At 49.4% G+C, this 22,514-nt stretch overlaps 1 protein-coding gene across 1 annotated transcript in view; it reads left to right on the top strand.

Annotated features, from left to right (window-relative positions):
* Positions 1 to 13,088: 13,088 nt before the first annotated feature.
* The window catches only part of ST3GAL2 (ST3 beta-galactoside alpha-2,3-sialyltransferase 2), a 44,824-nt gene continuing 35,398 nt past the window's right edge, over positions 13,089 to 22,514 (top strand). Inside the window, exon 1 of the mRNA XM_079800690.1 lies at positions 13,089 to 13,284. The gene's annotated coding sequence lies outside the window, so the exon portion shown is untranslated. The remainder of the gene's footprint in view (positions 13,285 to 22,514) is intronic.

Here is a 22,514-nt window from a genome sequence, read left to right as displayed (position 1 = left end):
GCGTCTTAAAGACATAGGCTCATTTTTTCTGGGACTCTCGGTTTCAGGTTTGAGTTTGTTTGTTTAACCTTCTGGCCGGGACTTGCTTTTCTCTCGAGAAAATAAATCCTGGAGCAGGGCGGGGGAAGGGAGAATCACAGATGTTGCCTGAGTTTAAACCGCTACCGTTGGATTAGCAGTTAGTGGTAGTGCTCTCTGGGTTTTATGCACGTGGGAACTAACGGAAGACACTTTCCAAGTCTGGAAAGAGGATCAGCAGAGTTCTGAATGGCAGCATTGTTTGTAATCGCGGAAAATTGGAAACACTCTTCCTTGGGGGTACTGGAGAAATAAAGGCATATTCATGCAACGGAATACTATGCAGCAGTTAGAACCAGGCAGAACTTTATGTACAATAGGAAACGTGTCCAAGACATTTTGTTGAGGGACAAGAAGCAAGTTGTTCGAACCCTATGTACGCGGGAAGCCACTCATGTCAAAAGTAATGTACCTGGACACATAGTATGTGTGGGAACAGGATTGGAAGGGAACACACCCTGGGGCAGAGACTGCCAGGAATGGGGAGAGGCAAGGAGAACTTAGGCCTTATCTGTATTTCTGGAATTTTTCTTACAAGAAGGCACTTTCCAAATCTACTGTTATTAATAGGGAGCCAGAGAGGCCCTGCCTTCAGTCTCAAAGGAGATGGGGGACCCTACTCTAACTTGGTTACTCTGCGTCTCCTTGTCACCTGTCATCTGTAAAAATGGGTTAAGAATAGGATTGAATGCTGAGATTGTTGTATAGTAAATGCTCAAAAAGTACTAACCATTTGACAAGAGAAAAATTCTGAGATGTCCTAAATTGATTTATGGCAGGCTAGAGGGTGGGAGGAGGGGGGAAGAGATTAATCAGTTAACACAGTGGTCGGCAAACTCATTAGTCAACAGAGCCAAATATCAACAGTACCACGATTGAAATTTCTTTTGAGAGCCGAAAACCGACTTCTGCACATGGGCCACGAAGTTCCAATCGCACTGTACGTGAGCGCCCGGCCCGCACGTGGTATTTTGTGGAAGAGCCACACTCACGGGGCCAAAGAGCCGCATGTGGCTCGCGAGCTGCAGTTTGCCAACCACTGAGTTAACAGAACCACAGGCCAAAACCAACAACAAAAGACTACTCACATTCTTGAATGTATGTTAAAACTTTCAATTAAGCCCTGGCCGGTTTGGTTTAGTGGATAGAGCGTCGGCCTGCGGATTCAAGGGTCCCAGGTTCGATTCCGGTCAAGGTCATGTACCTTGGTTGTGGGTGCATCCCCAGTGGGGGGTGTGCAGGAGGCAGCTGATCAATGTTTCTCTCTCATCAATGTTTCTGACTCTCTATCCCTCTCCTTTCCTCTCTGTAAAAAATCAATAAAATATATTAAGAAAAAAAAACTTTCAATTAATTTCCAGAGAGCTATCCAAAGGAAAAATAGTGAACCACTAGAGCCACCTCATCCTGATTATGCATGAGCTTTCTGGCTTGTTGCCCACAACCAATCCAGAAGTTGGAAATATTTCTTCCTTACCGACTCTGCACCTATCCTGGAACGGCTACTGCTTGACCTTTTCCCAACCCCTCTTTACATAGAGCCAGTGTAAGTTCTTTCGAAACAACTTAATCTTTCTTCCCCAAACCCTTCATATGAAGGATCCGGGACTGGGCTCATGTTCTTCTCCCTCTAGCCCTGCTACTGGTGCCTTAGACTGTGTATGTCCCAGGACATGGTCCTTTTTCTGGCTAGCATATGACTCAATAAACCCTTTCTTTCAGAAAAGCTTGAGGCCACAAAGGTTTTTTTGTTTAACATGTCATTATGATTATGTTTATTGTCGTTATGCTTATGCTGCCCCATTACAGCAGGGTCTTTGGTTTGTCCACTAGAACAGTGCCTAGAACATTGTAGGTGGTTAAAACAGTTTGTTGAATGAATAAGCAGTCCCCTGCCAGCTTCCACTACCCATCTCCTCCCCCAAATTTTTCTCCTTCCCTCAGTCTTCTCCCACTGGAGTCATTCCCCCTCTTCACGTGGCCTGGCCCAGGTCTCACCCTCCTTCCCACACTTAAGTGGCTGTGCTTTCTTCTGTGAACCCAGGAGGCCTCCAGGGGAGTGATGAGCTAGCTGCCTCCCACTGCTGCTGTTCTCATCAATGCAGATCCCTCTCTGCAGTGGAGTAGGAGGCAGGGACGCCTGCAGCTACAGCTTTTGGGGGGAGGGGAGTTCAAGGAAAACAGTGTGCCCCCCGGGAGCTCAGAAGCAAAGGGCTTCACCCCACCTCCTAGGGCCCGCACACTGGCGGGGGGGGGGGGGGGGGGGGGGTAAGGAGAGGTTCCACCGCCATTTGCACTTTTCAGACTGAGAGGCAAAGATGCTTGAGGGTTTGGGGTAACATGAAGCCCTCAGTGCAATCTGTCAGCAGCAGACACAAAAATGCCAAGCTCTCAGCTCTGGGTGTAGCCCCTCTGTCCGGGGTAGGAAAGACAGAGCCATAAAAAAAATTAAAATGTTCTGATGTTATCATATAGGGTAGAATCTAGTGGTTAAATACAAGGATTTGAAATCTGACAAATCCTCCCCAGTTCCCATCATTTTCTTACTGTGTGAGCAAGCCACTGCACTTCTTGGAGCCTCGGTTTCCTCATCTCTAAGAATACAGTTTCCACCCAGGGTTAGGTTTGGCTCAGTGGATAGTGCGTCGGCCTGCGGACTGAAAGGTCCCAGGTTCGATTCCAGTCAAGGGCATGTACCTTGATTGCGGGCATATCCCCAGTAAGAGGTGTGCAGGAGGTGGCTGATGGATGTTTCTCTCTCATTGATGTTTCTGACTCTCTGTTCCTCTCTATAAAAAATCAATAAAATGTATTTTTTAAAAAAAAGAAGAAAAGAATACAGTTTCCTCATCTGTATTTACCTAATCGGATTTTTTGAAGGGTTCAATGAGCTAATGCACATAAAGAGGTAAGCACAGCCCTAGCTGGTTTGGCTCAGTGGATAGAGCATCAGCCTGCAGACTGAAGGGTCCCAGGTTCAATTCCGGTCAAGGGCACATGCCCGGGTTGCAGGCTTGATCCCCAATGTGGGCCGTGCAGGAGCCAGCCAATCAATGATTCTCTCTCATCATTTATGTTTCTATCTCTCCCTCTCCCTTCATCTCTGAAATCAATAAAATATATTTTTATTTTTATTTTTTAAATATATTTTATTCATTTTTCACAGAGAAGAAGGGAGAGGGATAGAGAGCTAGAAACATCGATGAGAGAGAAACATCGATCAGCTGCCTCCTGCACAACCCCACCAGGGATGTGCCCACAACCAAGGTACATGCCCTTGACCGGAATCGAACCCGGGAGTCCGCAGGCCGACACTCTATCCACTGAGCCAAACCGGTTTCGGCTATTTTTTTTTTTTTTAAGAGGTTAGTGCAGTGCCTGGCCAGAGTAGGCGTCCAACTTCCTTCTTATTAAATAAACATGCTGCCAGTGAGTGAGGGTCCGGGAAGGCTTCTTGGCGGAGGTCCCATCTGCAGGGCCCTGAATGAGATGTGTAGCTGCTGCTGGGAGCCGGAAACCCCCTTGGGAGCCAGGACTGGCCACAGGGATATCTTAGGTTGGGCTCCTTAGAGACAGAGCCTGAGACAGGGATTCCAGTGCCAGTGACGTATTAAGACAGAGGGAAGCAGGACAGGGGAAGAAGCCAAAGGATGTGGCTTCATCTAAGGCTTGCCTCAGTCTGATCCTGCAGTGAGCTCTGCAACAGAAAATGCACCACAAGGTTTATCCCTCGCAGAAGCACGGGAGCTGGGCTTTGTACCCCTCTTCAGTCCTTCACGGGCTGTAGGCCACTAGGGGGGAGGGGCTGGGGGGAGCGTGATTTCCCAGGCATTTCTGGGAGAAACATGGGCTACGTGGACTGAGCACAATTCGGGGAAGGGTGAAGCTGTGAGCCACTAGCCGCCAACACAACGGCTGGAGAGTGGAAAGTGATGTCACCAACAGCATTTACTACAGGAGGACTGGTGAGAGATAGGAACTGGGTGAAGAAAATGGAAGAGGATATTAAACTTTCCTCTTGCGTCTTCCAAGGAGAAAAATGAAACAGCTGGCATGTTTTTAAGCACAACCCTAGCTGGTTTGGTTCAGTGGATAGAGCGCCGGCCTGTGGACTGAAGGGTCCTGGGTTCGATTCTGGTCAAGGACATGTACCTTGGTTGCAGGCTCCATCCTGGCCCTGGTGCATGCGGGAGGCAGCCAATCGATGTGTCTCTCTCACATAGATGTTTCTCTCTCTCTGTCTCTCCTTCTCCCTTCCACTCTCTCTAAAAATCAATGGAAAAATATCCTCGGGTGAGGATTAACTAAAACAAAATTTATTTTTTTAAAAATTAATGCACAGACTTGAAAGAATAACCAAACAGTGAACTTGTTCCAGAGAGTATTAAGTGGACTTTATTATTTTTTAAAATATATTTTTATTGATTTCAGAGAGGAAGGGAGAGGGAGAGAGAGATGGAAACATCAACGATGAAAGAGAATCATTGATTGGATGCTTCCTGCATGCCCCACACTGGGGATCGAGCCTGCATGTGCCCTGAGCGAGAATCAAACCATGGCCTTTGGTTCATAGGTCAACACTCAACAACTCAGCCACATCAACTGGGCTAGATCATTTTTAATCTTTGCTCTTACAATGGTGGAACAACTATCTATTTCTATATGTAACCAAGAACATGTGCAAATAGGATACTTTCTTATAAACTGTTAAATCAAATGGTGTGTACATGTGTAATTTTAAGATATTAGCAAGCTGTTATTCATAGAGGCTGTACAATTTCAGTCACACTGGCAGTGTACAAGAATCCTTGTCCCCCACACTCTTGCCAAGATAGTTATCAAGCTTTTTTATTTCTGCCAATCTGATAAACGAAAATTGATATCTCAGTGTGGTTTTAATTTACATTTCTTTTATTAAGAGTGAAGCTCTGAGCTCTGGCTGGGTGGCTCAGTTGGTTGGAGCATCATTCTGTGCACCAAAGGATTGTGGGTTCGATTCCTTGTCGGGGCACATACCTAGGTTGTAGGTTCGATCCCCAGTTGGGGCACGTGCGGAAGGCAAGGGAACGATGTTTCTTTCCCTCCCTCCCTTTCTCTCTCTCTAAACACATCCTCGGGTGAAGATTTAAAAGAAAAAGAGTGAAGCTCTGAGAAAATAAGTGTTGGAGGGAATGTGGAGAAATTGAAACGCTTGTGCACAGTTGATGGGAATGTAAAATGGGACAGCCACCATGGAAAACATTACGGTGGTTTCTCAAAAAAAATAAAGACAGAATTATCATATGATCCAGCAATATCATTTCTGGGCATATAACTATAAAGGAATTGAAAGCAGGACTTGGAGAGATAGTTGTACACCCGTGTTCGTAGCAGCAGCATTTACTATAGCCAAAAGACGAAGCAACCCGTGTCCATCTAGGAATGAATGGCTATAATGCATACACAAACAATGCAATATTATTCAGCCTAAAACAGGAAGGAAACCCTGACACAGGCCACAGCATGGATGAACATTGAAGACATTATAGTAAGTGACATAAGCCAGACATAAAAGGACAAATACTGTATTCATACTCATATGATGTCATGGTCAGATTCACAGAGACGGAAAGTAGAATGGTGGTTGTCAGGAACTGGGGTAGAAGAGAATGTGAGGAGTTATTGTTTAATGGGCTCAGAATTTCGGTGCTGCAAGATGAAAAAAGTTCTGTGGATGGATGGTGGTGATGGTAGCACAATAATGTGGATGTATTTAATGCCATGAACTGTGCACGTAAAATTGGTTAAGATGATAAAATTCGATGTTACATGTATTTTATAATTTTTAAAAAGCAAAGCTCTGCATTTTCTCATATAAGAGCCATTGTGTTTCCTTTTCTGTGAACTGCTTGTTCATATACTTTACACATTTCCTGTTGGTTTCTTGGTCATTTTACCGATTTGCAAAAGCACTTTGTATTAGCCTTTTTTAAAAAAAATATATTTTATTGATTTTTTACAGAGAGGAAGGGAGAGGGATAGAGAGCTAGAAACATCGATGAGAGAGAAACATCAACCAGCTGCCTCCTGCATACCCCCTACCGGGGATGTGCCCGCAACCAAGGTACATGCCCTTGACCGGAATCGAACCTGGAACCTTTCAGTCCACAGACCGACGCTCTATCCACTGAGCCAAACCGGTTTCGGCAGCACTTTGTATTAGCCTTTTACCTCTGATGTAAGTTGCAAACATTTCTACCATTTTTCTATTGTTTTTTTTGTTGGCTATTATTGGTTTTAGTTTTTAGTTAGGTTTGAGGTAGAGCTCTGACTGGAAAAAAATGTTTAACCATTCTATGATGGAAAATGTCAATATATGCAAAAGTAGAAAAATTTTTATAATGAACCCCAACTAGCCATCATTTCCCAGCTCCAACAATTATCAATTTAGCCAACCCTGTATCTATACCTTCACCTCAACCCTAGATTATTTTGAACCAAACCCCAGCTATCTTATCAGCTATAAATATGATTTCAGTATATATCACTAAGTGAGGTCTCTTTTTTTTAAAATATATTTTATTGATTTTTTACAGAGAGGAAGGGAGAGAGATAGAGAGTTAGAAACATCGATGAGAGAGAAACATTGATCAGCTGCCTCCTACACACCCCCTACTGGGGATGTGCCCGCAACCAAGGTACATGCCCTTGACCGGAATCGAACCTGGGACCTTTCAGTCCGCAGGCTGACGCTCTATCCGCTGAGCCAAACCGGTTTTGGCTTAAGTGAGGCCTCTTAAAAAAAAAACAACACACAAAACTAACCACAACACCATTAGCACACTTAAAATTAATAATAATTACTTAATATCCAATGGTCAGTGTTCAAATTTCCCCAATTCTCATACAATTCTTGTTCAGTTTGTTTGAATTAGGAGTCAGATAAAGTCCATACATTGCAATTGTTTGATGTGGCTTTTTAGAAATTGCAATGTATTCTTTGAAGAAGCTGGTCATTTGTCTTGTACAGTTTCTCACTGAATTTTGCTGATTGCATCCCATGGTTTCAAATAGCACCTTCCTCTGGTACCTGTATATTTAGTACATTGATGTTGTCAGATTTGGGATGATTTATTTCTTCGACACTATTTTCAGAGTATCATACTTCCATCACGGTTAGTTACATGTTTGTCTTCAGATGAATCCGGTTGTCTTCATTTTTCATGATTTTGGTAGCCATTGGTGATTTTTCCCTAGATCCACTAATTTATTCAGAGTTGAACTATTTTTAGCAGATGGTTCCCCAACTGTCCCTTTACTATTTATAGAGTAATTCATCTTTCCCCCACTTATTTGAAATTTATCTTTACCATACACCAAATTTCCATGCATATTTGAGTTTATTTCTACACTTGTAGGTCTTTGTCATGGATCTACCACACTACTTTAACTGTACCTCTAAAATATGTTGAACACCTGAGAGGGCTAATTCCCTTCACTACTGTTCGTTTTTCAAAAATTTCCTGACTAGTCTTGCTTGTTATTTTTCCAAATGAATTTTAAAAATCAATTTATCTAGCCCGGCCAGTGTTGTTCAGTGATTGAGCGTCGGCCCATGAACCAGGAAATCGCTGGTTCTATTCCAGGTCAGAGCGCATGCCCAGGTTTGCGGGCTCGATCCCCAGTAGGGGGCATGCAGGAGGCAGCTGATCAAAGATATATCTCTCTCATCAATGTTTCTATCTTCCTATACTTTTCCCTCTCTCTCAAAATCAATAAAAACATGAAAAATAAATCAATAAAAATATTTTTTAAAAAATCAATTGATCTACTCCTCTCTCCTGTTTCAAAACAAAACAAAAAGCCTTCTGGTTTTGGTATTAGGACCACATTCAATGTATAGATTAATTTGATTTCTTTTTGACAATCATCCTATCCAAGATGACAGTATTTTTTTTCATTTAATCTTTACAACAACTCCAAAAGGTAAGGTGTGTTATTATTATTATTCCCATCTTACAGATGAAAAAACTGTATAACTTGCTTTGGGTCACACATACCATCTGGTGTGGGAGCTGCCAGATAGGTCTGACTTAAGCTTCTGTCCCCAAACAGAAACCCAGGGAGGGAGAGAGCCAGCGCCTCTTTGCAGCCTGCTTAGTAGCTGTCCGCCTCCAGAGCCCTGATCTGTCATCCACCTTGTCCCACTGTCTGTTCCACCACCTCTCTTGCATTGGACAGTTCACCAGCAAAGCTAGGCTTCTGAATGAAGGATGCAAATTCAAGTGCAACACAAGGGCTGAGGTTCACATGGGGCCGAGGCAGCTGGGAAGAACCTTCTGGAGGAAGGGAAACTCAGGGTAGACATTTGTGTGTGTGTGTGTGTGTGTGTGTGTGTGTGTGTGTTTAAGCAGCTTATTTGTTTATTCATTAAATTTGTTGTTGTTGTTGTTGTTGTTAATCCTCACCTGAGGATATTTTTCCATTGATTTTTAGAGAGAGTGGAAGGGAGGGGGAGAGACAGAGAGAGGGAAACATCAATGTGACAGAGACACCAACTGATTGGTTACCTCATGCCAGAACCTGCAACTGAGGTATGTGCCCTTGACCGGAACTGAACCTGGGACCCTTAAGTCCACAGGCCGATGCTCTATCCACTGAGCCAAACCAGCTAGGGCATCAGGGGAGACTTTGGACAGTCAGGCAGAATACGGAAGGGTGGAGAGGATGGGAAAGCACAAACGGCAAGGAGAAGTAGTTAGGGTGATGATGGGGGTTCCTATTGGGGCTGAGAGATATAGAGGATCTGTTAGTTCTGCCCATGAAAGGCCATTTTAATTCTCCCTGAATAATATGCTTAACAGAGATTTGGGAGATGGATATAAACTCAAAAAGGTTCATTTAGCCCAGCCGGCATGGCTCAGTGGTTGAGCATGGACCTATGAACCAGGAGGTCACAGTTCAATTCCCAGTCAGGGCACATACCTGGGCTGTGGGCTCGATCTCCAGTGTGGGGTGTGCAGGAGGCAGCCAATTGATGATTCTCTCTCATCATTGATGTTTCTATCTTTTTCTCCCTCTCCCTTCCTCTCTGAAATCAATAAAATATATGTGTGTGTGTGTGTGTTTCCAAAAGGCTCATTTACCTTTTATCTGTGAGGGAATGTTGCCATTGCAGGTGCAGAGGCAAACCCCTGTCAGGAAAGGGCCAGGCGGCTGGTTTCATGGGCACAGCATAGGGTTGCATGTGGATCACCTAGCCCCCCACATAGCCAGTGTTGGGGACACAAATCTACAGGAAACAGAAAAGCATTCCAGAGTCAACCCTAGTCAGTGTCCAATGCCTCTGGTGGCCACTTGGCTGTTTGTCCAAAGGCCTCGGGATAACTCACCCATCCTTTGAGCACTTGGTAGCTAGAGGGAAGGCTAGAGCCTGGGCCCCCAATATCCACAATAGTCAAAGATAAAACCAGACACTAGTGAAAAGTGGTAAGGACTGATTTTAACCAATAATAACTATTGCAATAGGAAGAGGGTACAGAGTGAACTGAACTCAATTTGGACTTGTCTAGAGGTGACCAGGCATTTTAAAAGGATAATGAAGGAGCCATAGATGATTTGGCTCAGTGGATAGAGCATCAGCCTGCGGACTGAAGGTCCTGGGTTTGATTCCGATCAAGGGCATGTACCTCAGTTGCAGGCTTGGTCCCTGGTTGGGGTACATGCGGGAGACAACCAATCAATGTGTCAGTGTTTCTGTCTCTCTCTGTCCCTCTCTCTCTCTTTCACTGTCTTTAAGAATCAATGGAGCCCTAGCTGATCAGCCTACAGACTGAAGGGTTCCAGGTTCGATTCCAGTCAAGGGCACATGCCTGGGTTGTGGGCTCAATCCCCAGTAGGGGGCGTGCAGGAGGCAACCAATCAATGGCTATCATCATTGATGTTTCTATCTCTCTCCCTCTCCCTTCCTCTTTGAAATTAATATATATATATATATATATATATATATATATATATATATATATATATATATTAAATCAATGGAGGGGGTTAATGGGGGGAGGAAGGGGGACATAAGTAATACTTTCAACAATAATTATTTTTAAAATAATAAAATAATAATAAAGAATAAATAGCAATGGGGAAAAAGAATCAATGGAAAAATATCCTCGGGCGAAGATTAGCATAAATAAATAGATAGATAGATAGATAGATGGAGAATGAGGGAGTCCAGAGGGAGGTGAGCAGGGGCTCAGTAGAGTCAGGGAAGTAAAAAATTACAAAGGGTTGGTCAGTGTAAATGCTGACTAGGCCAGCTGTGTCTGCTTGTGGGAAATTACTGAGGTTAGGATCCTAACCTCCCACAGAGACTGGGAGACAGAGGCTCTATTCCTTCCCGGGGCTTACATTTCAAGGGAATGGCTTTCAGGTCCTTGGGAAAGACCCTCCTGAGTTGTAGGAGATACATACATCTCAAAGGGACAGAGGACAGAGTCACACTTACAGACCCTTTTCAGTAAATCCTCTAAGCAAGGGGTGGTCACGAGCCTATCAAGGGGTGTTGGCTAGAATAAACAGTCAATTCTTTTGGCAGCCTTGAGCTTTACAAACTTTAAAGAGAGCAAGGGTCATCCTAGGGATGTGGCCTTGAGCTGTTAGAAACTACGCTATTGTATGTAAGTCTTTCCATGTAGGGGAAGGGGGTGACTGAAATCATTTGTGTTGGGAGTGTCATTTTTATTTTTTTATTTTTTATTTTTAAAATATATTCTATTGATTCTCCACAGAGAGGAAGGGAGAGGGACAGAGAGCCAGAAACATCGATGAGAGAGAAACATCGACCAGCCGCCCCCTGCACACCCCCTACCGGGGATGTGCCCGCAACCAATGTACATGCCCCCGACCGGAATCGAACCCGGGATCCCTCAGTCCGCAGACCGACGCTCCATCCACTGAGCCGAACCGGCTCCGGCGAGAGTGTCATTTTTAGACCAAGGTTGAGGCCTATGGATGAAGAGGTCTCAGAGGAGCCTGGCTGAAGTTTGGTCAAGCAGAGACTCTTTCTCACCTGACAGCTGAAGAGTCTGGGGTGGTGGCCACCAAGTTTCCCCTTCGGAGGTCTTAGCTCCCAGAACATCAGGACAGAGGTGGTCCGGAGGGTCCTACCTGGGTAGGTGTGAGAGACTCTCAGATACTTGACAAGCCAGGAATCCACCTCCTCACCTCTCACTCCCCGCCACTGACCCATTTTAGGTCAGAGCTCACCCAGAGGCAGCAGATTCTACTGACCTGTCAGAACTCGACCCACCAAACACCAACAGAAGTTCTCAAAGTGGTTCCCCAGCCCAGCAGCTTCAGCAGCACCTGGGATCCTGTTAGAAATTTCTCAGGCCCACTCTAGAACTGATGAAACAGAACCTGGGGTGGGCGGTCAGCAACCTTTGTTGTGTTAACATAAAAAAACACACACATTGAAACCTGTAAAGAATTTTTGTGAGTTTATTTGAGCCAAACTGTCGACATATGCTGGGAAGCAGAACCTCAATGAATTGAGATAATGCTCCGAAGAATGGCGGGTTACATTTGTATTTATACCTTGCAATCAAAGGAGGGACATAGGTGGGTTACATGAAATTCATTGGTGATGGATTTAAGGAGATGGGATAAATAAAGCAAAGCGGTGGGAAACCCCTGGGAGTGGATAAAAAGTAAAATGATGGACACATACTTAGGTGAGTGCAGGAACAATTAACATGATAATGAAGGAATTTGTGGTATTTGTCCTGGCGCCCACCACATCTGGTTGTGCCCCAGGGGCTCCAGAAAAAAGGGAAGTTACAAGTTACCCAGACATCTCACAGATATGTTATCTTAGAGGCAAAAAGGCAAATGGGCTCAGAAAAGATCTAAGTTGATCTTAGGGAAAATATCGGCCTAGGACATGACTGCCCACTATAACCTGTTTGTAGTTAAATATTTAATTTTCAGACCATCTTTTGTGGTTATTTTAGGTCTCTGAGTTTGCAAGACTGCCACACAGGCCTCCCTGAGCTTGTCAGGTTAGCATGTGGCTCCTTTCGTCCACAGTTGGAACAGGCTCGCTTGGAGAATCTGACACGGGCGCCAAAGTTTGAGAACCACTGATGTGCAGGCCTTCCCTGAGCTCGAGGGGATGAAACGTGGAGAGTGAGCCTGAGGCCGACCTGGAGCTTCCTACAGGATTTGAGCTGGGTTTGTAGGAGTGGGGAAAGAAGCGTGGAAAAATATTTAAAATGTGTGCACCTTACCCTACACAGTAAGGAACTGAGGGCATCTAACAGAAAAAGAGATGAGACTGGAATGAGAAGGTGCCCCAGCAGGTGATGCTCCAGCAAACCCACAGACATCGGGGGCCCCCCTTTCCCAGGTGGGGAAACCCCCACGCCCACGCAGCTCCCGGAGCCTCTCTGCTCAGGCCTGGACGCAGCAGCTCAACTGCAGCTCTGGATGGCAGAGCCGGGCATGAAGTCAGGCTAGCCCCAGGTCAGGGCTCCTCGCGAGCACGAATGGAAACGGTACCCGGGGTGCGGTGCGGTTCGGGGGCCGGAGGCTTCTCCTCCAGTCGGGCTCGGCTGCAGCTGGCACAGCCGCGTCTAGGAGGCAGCCTGGGCTGGTTTGCACCTTCCTGGGGATCTAGGTATTCAACCCGGGCCCGGGGCACCTCACACCCCACATCCTACACTGGGAGCCCGGCCTTCTGGGAACGGAGATCCCCCCCCACACCCCGCCAATGAGCGGTAGACCCCCCAGAGCCCCGGTCGAACTACAAAGCCCACAATCCCTAGGGCGCAAGCGCGCTGTTTTGGGGGAGTAGTAGTCCTGAATGCGGGGCACCCTTATTGACTCAGCAGCTGCTGGACTCCACATCCCAGCATGCCCGCGCGCGTGCGGGAGGAGGAGGGAGGGGAGAGCCCAGAGGATGTGAATGGGGAGGGGGCAGCCGCCCCCCTTCCCCCACCCTTCCCTTCCAGCCGAGCTGGGTGGGGGGAGGGGCAGGGCTGAGTCGGCGGCAGCTCGCTCGGGTAGGGCTGGGCCGGCAAGGGCGGGACTGGCCCGCTGCAGGCGAACCAGGGAGCGGCGGAGCTAACGGGTCCGGACGTCGGCGGCGGCGGCGGCGGCGGCTTTTGCACGGGTGGAGGCGGTGGCAGGAGCGGCAAGCATGGCCCGCGGCGCCCGGCGTTGACTGAGGTGCGCGGGCGGAATGAGGGCGGGCGGGATGCGGTACACCCCGGGCCCCTGGCTGCTCTGAGCCCTCCCTGCGCGGGCAGCGGGCTCGGCCCAGCGGCCCCAGACCGGCCGGGTCCACCCCGGCAACTTCCCCCGAGTCAGGGGGCTGGGCTCCCCAATGCGGGCGCGGGTCCGTTTGCATTGGCCTCAGTCCCCATCCCCGCCTTCTGCTTTTGCACATCAAGCCGCTCTCAGTCCCCCAGGCGAGACTGTTCCGCTCCTTGGTGGCAGCCCCCAGTCCCAGCCCTGGAAGCACTGCGTGCCCCAGTCCCGATTTATAGTCCACTACTTAGTTCCTGCCCCCCACCCCGCGCGCTCCTGGCGTCCGCACTATCTGGAGACCCCTGCCCCGCTCTGCTTGGTCAGAGGCTGTCTTTGCACCATCAGCCTCTCTCCTCTTTCCCCTATCTGGCAGTGCCCCCTAGGACCCCCCCCCCCCCCACTAGCCCAGTTCTCTCTGAGAAGACTTAAGAGTTTGACCTCCTTCCCACTTTGCAGAAACTGAGGCACAGTACAAGCCAGGCACTTGGCCAAGGCCATGCCCCAGTCCTGTGGGGACTCGCCTAAGCCCATCCCTCCGAATGGAAGAGTCATTTCTTCCTTTCAGTCATTCCTCTGTGACTGGACCAGACGTCCCACCCGCCTGCTGCAGCTCTGGGCTGAGCTCACGTTAGTCTCCCCTTTAGCTTTCCACTACTTCTGTTCCCCCTGCCCCGTCCTGCCTGTACCCCAAGTCTGGCCCTCTCTGCCTGTAGAGTCACCATCCCAATGCTTCTTTGTCAAGTTAGCCTTTCAGTTTGTATTTCTTGCCAACCGCATCCATCTCCCATTTTACAAACTCTTGCTTTACAGCTGCGCAAGGCACTGTGGAGCAGCCTAATGTAGTGTTAGGGAAAGGGGAGAGAGGTGCTGGTGACACGAAGGAATCGGCAGCCTCTTTCGGCCAAAGCTGCCGAGGGGTCTTCAGGGAAACAGTCATTCCTAGCCCGTAACTCGCACTCCCGTCCTGCCTTTGGGACAGTTGTCTGGAAGCTGCTAGGTTGTCCCTGCCCCTTCCTCTTTATTATGCCTGCTGGGCTCCAAAGTCCCTCTGAGATGGAGGGAACCTCCTACAGTGGTGGAGATGGCGGCATAAGAGGAGTCTGGGAGACCATACCACTAAGCCTCAACTTGCTTCAGAAGCTAACTTTAGAAGAGGTGGCCGGTTCAGGGATGGATGCCTGCCAGGTGCCCTGAGCTCTTTGTGGACGAAGACAGTGTCTGTAGGTTAGGCGGTGAGCTCGGGTTTATTGGTAGTGTTCAGCTCAGTGAGGTGGCACAGACTTGCCTGTACAATTTTTTGTTTCCTTGTCTTCCTTTGGCAGATTTGCCTTTGGGTTGAAAGATTTCCCTTTCTAGCCCAACGCTCCGTTTCCCAGTGGGAAGTTGGGGAAGAGACCCATCAGGAGGGTCTGGGAGTGTGTTGGGGTCCTGAATGAGCAATCCTGATCTGAACCAGATGGTTCCCTGCTTCAGCACCCTCTCTCTCATCCCTCCCCCTTGGCTGAGAGTAGGAACGCCTTTAACCTTGTAACTTGAGAATGGAGGGAGGGAGGCCAGGGAGGCAATGTCTCTCTGTGTTTATGTCTGTATCGCCACTCTTCCTTGCAAGCTTGCCAGGGGCCTGTGGGAGTGACCCTGCTGGGGAATGCATTGCTGTGATGTGCTGTGACATGCTCACAGCCCTCTATGAACTTTCTGAGCCCAAGCCGCTAGGAATCACGGGTGTGGCCTCATGGGAGCATTTCTCCACCTGCCAAGTCTATGGACCTGAGACATACCTCAGGGCAAGAATCCCTCTTTAAAAAGTTACCTGTAGCCCAGCTGGTGTGGCTCAGTTGTTGAGCCATCAACCCATGCACCAAGAGGTCACCCGTTCAATTCCAGGTCAGCACATATGCCAGGTTGTGGGCTTGATCCCCATCCAGGAGGGGGTGTACAGGAGGCAGCCACTCAGTGTTGATGTTTCTCTCTATAATATGCAAATGGTCGTTACGCCGTGAAGCATAAGGACCAACCGTGTAAGGACCCGATCATGGATCAGCAGGAGGGTGGGGCAGCGAGCTACAAGTGGGCTGCAGAGAGCTATGAGCAGGGGGCGGGGGGGGGGGGGGCAGGGGGGAGGGGAGATACAGGAGGGAGGGGCAGGGGCAGAGAGCTACTGGAGTGTGGCAGTGAGCTACTGGTGCACGGATTTGTGCGCAGGGCTACTAGTGTGTGTGTGTGTGTGTGTGTGTGTGTGTGTGTGTGTATACACACACACATATGAAAGTTACCTGTGATTGAAGAGTCCAAAAGAGCAGCATTGGGTAGGGGATATTCTCTTTTCCTCAGTCATAGCAAGGGATGATCTGAGGGGTTGGGGTCTAAGGTTAGGGGTGGGAAAATGATTCCTTTGTCTTGTGCTGTACCATATCCTGCCTTGAGGATGTGTGTATTTGATTTTGGCCCCTATTAGATTGGAAGTTCCTCAAATATATCCTCATTTCCGAACTAACACAACCTGGCTTGGTCCTTAGCATGTAGTAGGTGTTCAGTAAATATTTGAGGGTCTATGGTTAAAGGTTTAGGGTGGGATTTCTTATACTTGACCAGATATCAGAATCCCCTGAAGAACTATTTAAAGCACAGGTTTCCGGCCGAAACCGGTTTGGCTCAGTGGATAGAGCATCAGCCTATGGACTGAAAGGTCCCAGGTTCGATTCCGGTCAAGGGCACGTACCTTGGTTGTGGGCACATCCCCCGTAGGGGGCGTGCAGGAGGCAGCTGATCGATGTTTCTCTCTCATCGATGTTTCTAAGTCTCTCTTTCCCTTCCTCTCCGTAAAAAATCAATAATATATATATAAAGCACAGGTTTCTGGAAAACTAGATAGGGTCCAGGTGAGACCCGATGAAGCTGAAACTTGGCAGTTGAAATGGAAAAGCAGGGACCGATTCTAGAGAGATTGTGAAAGTCGGTATCATCTTCTGGAACAGACACTGGATTGGCTGGGGTGTGACATTTCCGTGCCTGGGTGATGAGGTTGGTTCCTTTAGCTGAAATGGGACCGTCAGGGGGAGGAAGAGTTTGCAGATGACGATGTGTCTGTGCTTTGGAGGAGCTGTGTGCAGGATGCTGACAGCACAGCCAGCATCCTGATGAGCTCATTCCTCCCGACTCCAGGCTGCCTGATGTTTGAGGCCTCAGCCCTGAGGAGGTGGCGCCCCAAAGCCCCAGGGGCTCTGTACTTCCTGAAAGCAGCGGGGGCTTTGTGACCCAGGCTCAGCACACCTGCATCTCTTCTCTCACTTCGGCCTGGGGTGGGCCTCCCTTCCCTGCTCTCATCCCCATGTCCCAGCTTCCCCCACCACATGTTCTGTGTATCCAAGCCCTTGCCAACTAAAGGGCTGGGCCCACCTCTCTGGGGACCTGGGTTTTCAGGTTTTCCTCCCTCTCTGCTCAGAATGCTTGTTGACAGTAAGTCCTTGCTAACTGTCAGGGCAAACATCTTCAAGGGACATTTCCCAAGGAAAGGGTCTGAACTTGGCTTGCTACCTAGGGAAACAGGCTTTTCCTTCAGTTATGCCATGCTCATCAGGGATGCCCGTGTATGTCCCTAACCAGCCATTCTAGAGTACTTCTTGGTGCTTATTTATAACTCATTATTGCAATTACAACATATTGTCCATTGAGCTTTCATGTTGTCATTGCAGATCTAGCCCAAGGCTCCAGGGCATAGACTGGCCTTTGGGCCACGCCAGCTATTTAGCCGAGAACTGGAGAAGTTTCCTCCTTCAGGAATGGGAGGAAGGCCACAGGGTCCTCTCTAGGGTGGGAGCAGGGGGAGCTATGCGGCAGGGGAATTTGTCCCCACAGATTCTCAGAGGAAAGCCATCTTCCTGGGGTAAAGAGGACTGTTCCCTTCCGTTCCAGCTGTTGGCATTCAGTATACATGATGTTTTGCCATCTATGAATGCAGTGCATACTACCATTTACAATAAAGGGAAATGTAGACAAACGTTTAACTTTTCTTTATTTTGCTATCAATGCTAAATTTTTATCTGTTCAATAGTAATATTAAAACAAAACAAATAGTTCTGGTGTGGACTGTACTGCTCTCAAAGGGGCCACATTGCAGGGCTCAGGAGAAGGCAGGGGGCCCTGCGGTGTCAGGGCATGACCCAAGAGACCCCAGTGAGCGGCTCTCCCCCTGCTGTACCCTCTCTCTAAGGAGTCCTTCAGCTGTCAAGTCCGAGCGCCGCGGGCAGGCAGCCACCCTCAGCCTGAGCAGATCTGCAGCCTTTGAGGAAGAAAATCAGCCACAAATGCAAATAGCTAATTGGTCTTGAGGGAGCTGCTCTGGTGAGGAAAAATCAACAAGTTATTTATTTGTGTGGCTACAGGGAATTTGGAGGGGTAGTGAAGAGGGGAAGCCGAGAGGTGATTACAGGAAGAGGCCCAGGTGAGGGAACTGGGGGTGGAGTGGGCATAACCCCTGCCGCTCCTGCCACTCCCACCGTTTTCCTCTCCTCTTCCACCCCCACTCCCTCCTTCCTTCCTTGGCCGGGTTCCTTGAGGCTTGAAAGGGACATTAGTCGAAATGTAGTTCTCCCCTCACTGTAAGTCAAGTTCCCCACAATTCTCATTGCCACTCAAGTTTCGTTACAGACACAATGCCAGTCATTTGGTCCTGATGGTGAACTGGAACCAGAGGCAGGAGGATGTGAAAGTCTCAGCTGCCAAAGGGAATGAGGCTGAGTGGACAAGGCAAGAGAGGGGAGAGCCTCCGAGCTCCTCCTTGTTCCCTGTTTCTCTTGGGCTCTGTGGGAGGTGTGTGGGCATGACCCAAGAGACCCCAGTGAGCGGTTCTCCCCCTGCTGTACCCTCTCTCTAAGGAGTCCTTCATCTGGGGATGCCAGGCCACGAGGGAGTTTCCAGGGATCGGCCTTCTCTCTGTTCCATCCTGTCCCAGAGAGGTTGGTATTTCTGTGGACCAATGCCTTTTCGGCATCTGGCTGGTTCCTGGGGACTCCAGCATAGCTCAGGAGGAGACCCCCGGGACCACAGGTAGGGGAGACAGGAAAGCCTACAGGGGGTGAGGAGAAGAATGAGGACCCACCTCAGGCTTTTTCAGTGTTGGGGATCTAACATTGGCACTTCCATAGAGAGGAAGGTGCTGTGAAATGGGGAGCAGGGTATATGAAGGAGGTTTAGCCCAAGACCAGAGTGGCAACTGTTTGATGAAGGACTTTGCTCAGTGCCTGAAAAGCAGTTCATGCTTGACCCGAGGCAAACTTACAGGATGAAGGTGAGCTCTGATCTCTCAGGTGGCATTTCCTGTAGTTAACACAGAAGATACCTCTTCTCCCTTCAGACCTGGCTGATGTGTTTGAGAGGGTGTCTTCTTTCAATCAGGCTGCCCATCCTAGCAATTCCTGCCCATCCTGGACCAGATCTGTGGGCCTGCCCTGCCATTCATCCTGTGCAAAACCGAGAGAAGCCAGCCGGGCCTCTGTTTGGCAGGCAGTGAGGCCCAGGTGAGGCCCGCCTTGGCCGAGGGCCCGAGAGCCTCAGGGGAGGGCTGTTTGGCCCTTCAAAGGGGAAGCAGCTTGTTTGGTCAGGTGTCCCCTCAATGGATTTCATAGTCCAGGGCCCGGTCTGGTTAGATGCATACAGCTGCCCACAAGGGGTTGGTGCTGTGTGACCCCGGCAAGTCATCGCCCTTCTCCGGGCCCCAGAGTCCTCGTCTGTGAAAACAGAATTTGAAGACCTGCTCAGGGATTCGCTCTCAAACCATCTGGTAGACCTGGCAGAGGGACACCATAACCTGAGAGGGAAGGTAGTGCAGGGGGCACAGGATTCCACAGTGAGGTGCAGACGTCCATGGAACTCAGTTTGACCTTTCTCCTAACCTGCTCGGAAGCATGAACAGCAGCCAGCCTGCTCCGCTGTCCCTCTGGAGAACGTGGGCTCCTGCAGCCGAGGGAACTGTCCCCCGGCCTCCCATTGTCCTCAGCCCTCAGCCCTCAGCCCTTGCTCTGACTTTGTCTGGGTTCAGGCAAAAAAAAACCATCTGGTCTCTCATCGCATTCCTCCCTTCCTACACTGTCCACCCATTAGGCCCTGGGGTGACTGTTTATAGGGCACCCATTTTTTATGCTCCCAGTGCCCTCACCTCCTTATGCCCTGGGTTCTGCTCTAGCCAGGTTTTTTCCCCCGAAGCCAAAGCTGATCACGGAGGACCCCCGTCATCAGCATAGACACATGGCAAGTGGGCTAGAGAGAAGGAAGGTGGTAAAGGCAGCCTATACCGGGATGCAAAGGCCTGAACCGAAAGGCAGGGGTTGTCCTAGGACCTCGAAGAGACTAGTTGGGGCAGAGTATATGGTTTATTGGATTATTGCCCAAGAAGGGGAGGCAAGATGAGGTGGTTGGGCCCAGAGATGGGCTTGAAGACTCGCCCTGGCAGGGAGGAAAGGCACAGGCTTTCGGCCCTGGGCTGGGCTGGGCACGCAGGATTGTGCTGGCAGGAAGTGTGGGAGGGGTTGTTAATGATTGTTTATTCTCCCCAGGCTGCAGGCTGCCCTGGGTCAGTATGATAAGAGGGCAGAGATAGGCTCCTTGAGGTTTATTCTCCTGACAGCTGCCTTCTCTCTCAGGCCCCGGAGGCACTGACAGTCTTTTGTGGTGCTGCTCTCGCTCTATCTCCTCTCCTTCCTGAAGTGCACAAGCCCTGGCGTCAGCCCAGCTGGGTTTCCCCTGACTGCCGGCCAGCTCCCTTCCCATCCATCTGTGGTCAGATGAGGTCTGCCTTGGGGGAGCGTCAGTCCTGGCGAGACTGAGTCAATGGTGAGCCGGACCTCAGGGTGGGAAGCCACTTAGGGTGGGGCCAGGACTCCCAGACCTGTCTGGTCCATTTTGGTTCCAGGGTCACCCTGCTGCTCAGCCAACCGGACCTGGGGCCACAAGGCTTTGGAGGAGCCCCACCTTTACCTCAGAGTATTGGGAGATCCAGCTGTTTTGCTGGAAGGAGTGGGGGTGGGGATCTGATGGGATTTGTGTGGTCACTTTGGCCTCTCTATGGAGAGTGAATTGGAGGGGTCTCTTTAGTAGATCTGGGGCTACTGTGGGTGAAGGGTGACAGTTCCTTGGATAATACGATGGTGGTAGACGTGGAGAAAAGTAGGAAGATAAGTGACGTAGGTGGTAAAAATCAGGTGGAGCCCTAGTTGGTTTGGTTCGGTGGATAGAGCATTGGCCTGTGGACCGAAGAGTTCCGGGTTCAATTCCAGCCAAGGGCACATGCCTGGGTTGTGGGCTCGATCCCCAGTAGTGGGGCATGCAGGAGGCAGCCGATCAATGATTCTCAGCATTACTGTTTCTATCTCTCTCTCCCTCTCCCTTCCTCTCTGAAATCTATACAGATATATTTTTAAAAAATCAGGTGGGCTTTGTAATAGGTTGCCTGAGGGAGGCCGAAGGAAGGAGGGGACATAGATGATTCCCACGTTTCAGGTTTGCATGAATGATGTCCCCATCCCAGAAACTGGGACTATAGAAAGAGGACTGGGTTTACATGGGCTTAGAGCATGCATGAGTTTGGTTTGGAGCAGGTTGAGTCTGAGATATTTTGGGGTACCTCTAAGGTATGTCAGGTGGGGGCAGCATCCAGAAATGAGTGGGGTAGATGAGTCTGGAGGTCAGGGGAGTGTCGGGCATCATTTGAAAAGCCAGGCACTACTCTTACCAGGTTGAGAAATAGGTTTGGAAAGGGTTCCCCAAAAACCCACTGCCAGATGGAATGGAACCCAGGATCCTGACTTTCCATTGCATCCCATGTCCCGGGTCATCGTCCCTTCCCTGGCCACTTCAGCTGGTTCAGGCCCTGCCCAGGCAGCAAAAGACATGGCACCCTCCCCTGTGGAGTCTTGCCTGTAGTTGGGGGACTCTGATGGTGGGCAGTGCTGACCCCAGGCCACCCAGGAAGGCTGTGCATGTCAGAGCCTCCCTTACCACCTGGGCAGAGTCCCTGGCTGGAGAAGGCCTTGGGTCCTGGCCAGAACTCAGCCACTGCCGGGAACCCAGAACCACTTCTGTTCCTGTGGGCTCGTTGGCCTCTGAGCTGGGTTGACGTATCAAGGACGGGGGTTTTTAGGGACAAGTTCAGGGCAGCCCTACTGCGTCAGATAGCAAGCAAGACTGTCTTAAGTGGCTTTTAAAAATTCTTTTAAATGAAGTGGAAAATGGTTACAATGCATCCAAGATTGTATCAGTTGGACTTCTTCAAGGACAGAGGCCACAAATCTAACTCAGAGTGCCGTTTGATAAAAGGGAAGCTGTTGACTCATACCTGAGAGTATTGCTGGCCACATGCAGGGAAGATGAGGGGCGCAAACAACATCCATCTCACCCTGCCCTTCTCCGTGGCGATGCCACTCAGTTCCCACGTGGTAGAAGGTGCCTGCCAGCAGTGCCAGCCTCCATCCTCTCAGCATCCCTTGCCAGGGTTCCCGCAGGAGTCATGGGTTCACTTGGAATTGGGGCCCATGCCTAACTTGGGGTGCTGTGGCTGGCCAGGCCTGGGTTTCATAGTTCAGAGATGGTTCCCCAAAGGGAAATGGGGTGTCATCCAACCTAAAAACATCATATGTGAGGTGTGAGACCAGGAGCCCTTTCAGTAAGTCCTGGCCTGACTTACATTTCAGAAACACCACTAATAAGGATTTATTGCCATTGATTAATTTACCTTGTTGAAAACTAAATGCTAGCATGCGTAATGGAACTTAGAACCATTGAGTCATTCCACTTACAGATCAGGAAGTGGCGGTTGAGAAATTCGCCTGATATCCTCCAACCAGTAGATAGAAGAACTGAGAGCAGAACCCAGGTCATCTGACTTGCAGGCTGGGGACTCCCTCCAGAACAAAGTGGTATCTTTTAGGGAGGAGTCCCTTGGGCGCCCCTTAGGCACCCCCGCTGTCATCCACAAGAAGTCATTCATCCCCTGGACTTCAGGACAAAGTTGATGCAGGGAGGTTATGGCGAATGGTCGCTTCCTTGTGGTGGCCCAGGGCCACCTGCATGGCAGTTGGTGTTATGCAGGGGTCGGTCTGAGAGGAGGGAGACCCTCCTGTAGCTTCGCCTGTCCCAGTAAACAGAGGAGGCATGGG

The sequence above is a fragment of the Cnephaeus nilssonii genome (assembly GCF_951640355.1).
Source record: "Cnephaeus nilssonii genome assembly, chromosome: 20".
Lineage (NCBI taxonomy): Eukaryota > Metazoa > Chordata > Mammalia > Chiroptera > Vespertilionidae > Cnephaeus > Cnephaeus nilssonii.
The sequence above is the reverse complement of the archived record's forward strand: the minus strand, read 5'-3'. Positions and strand labels throughout refer to the sequence as shown.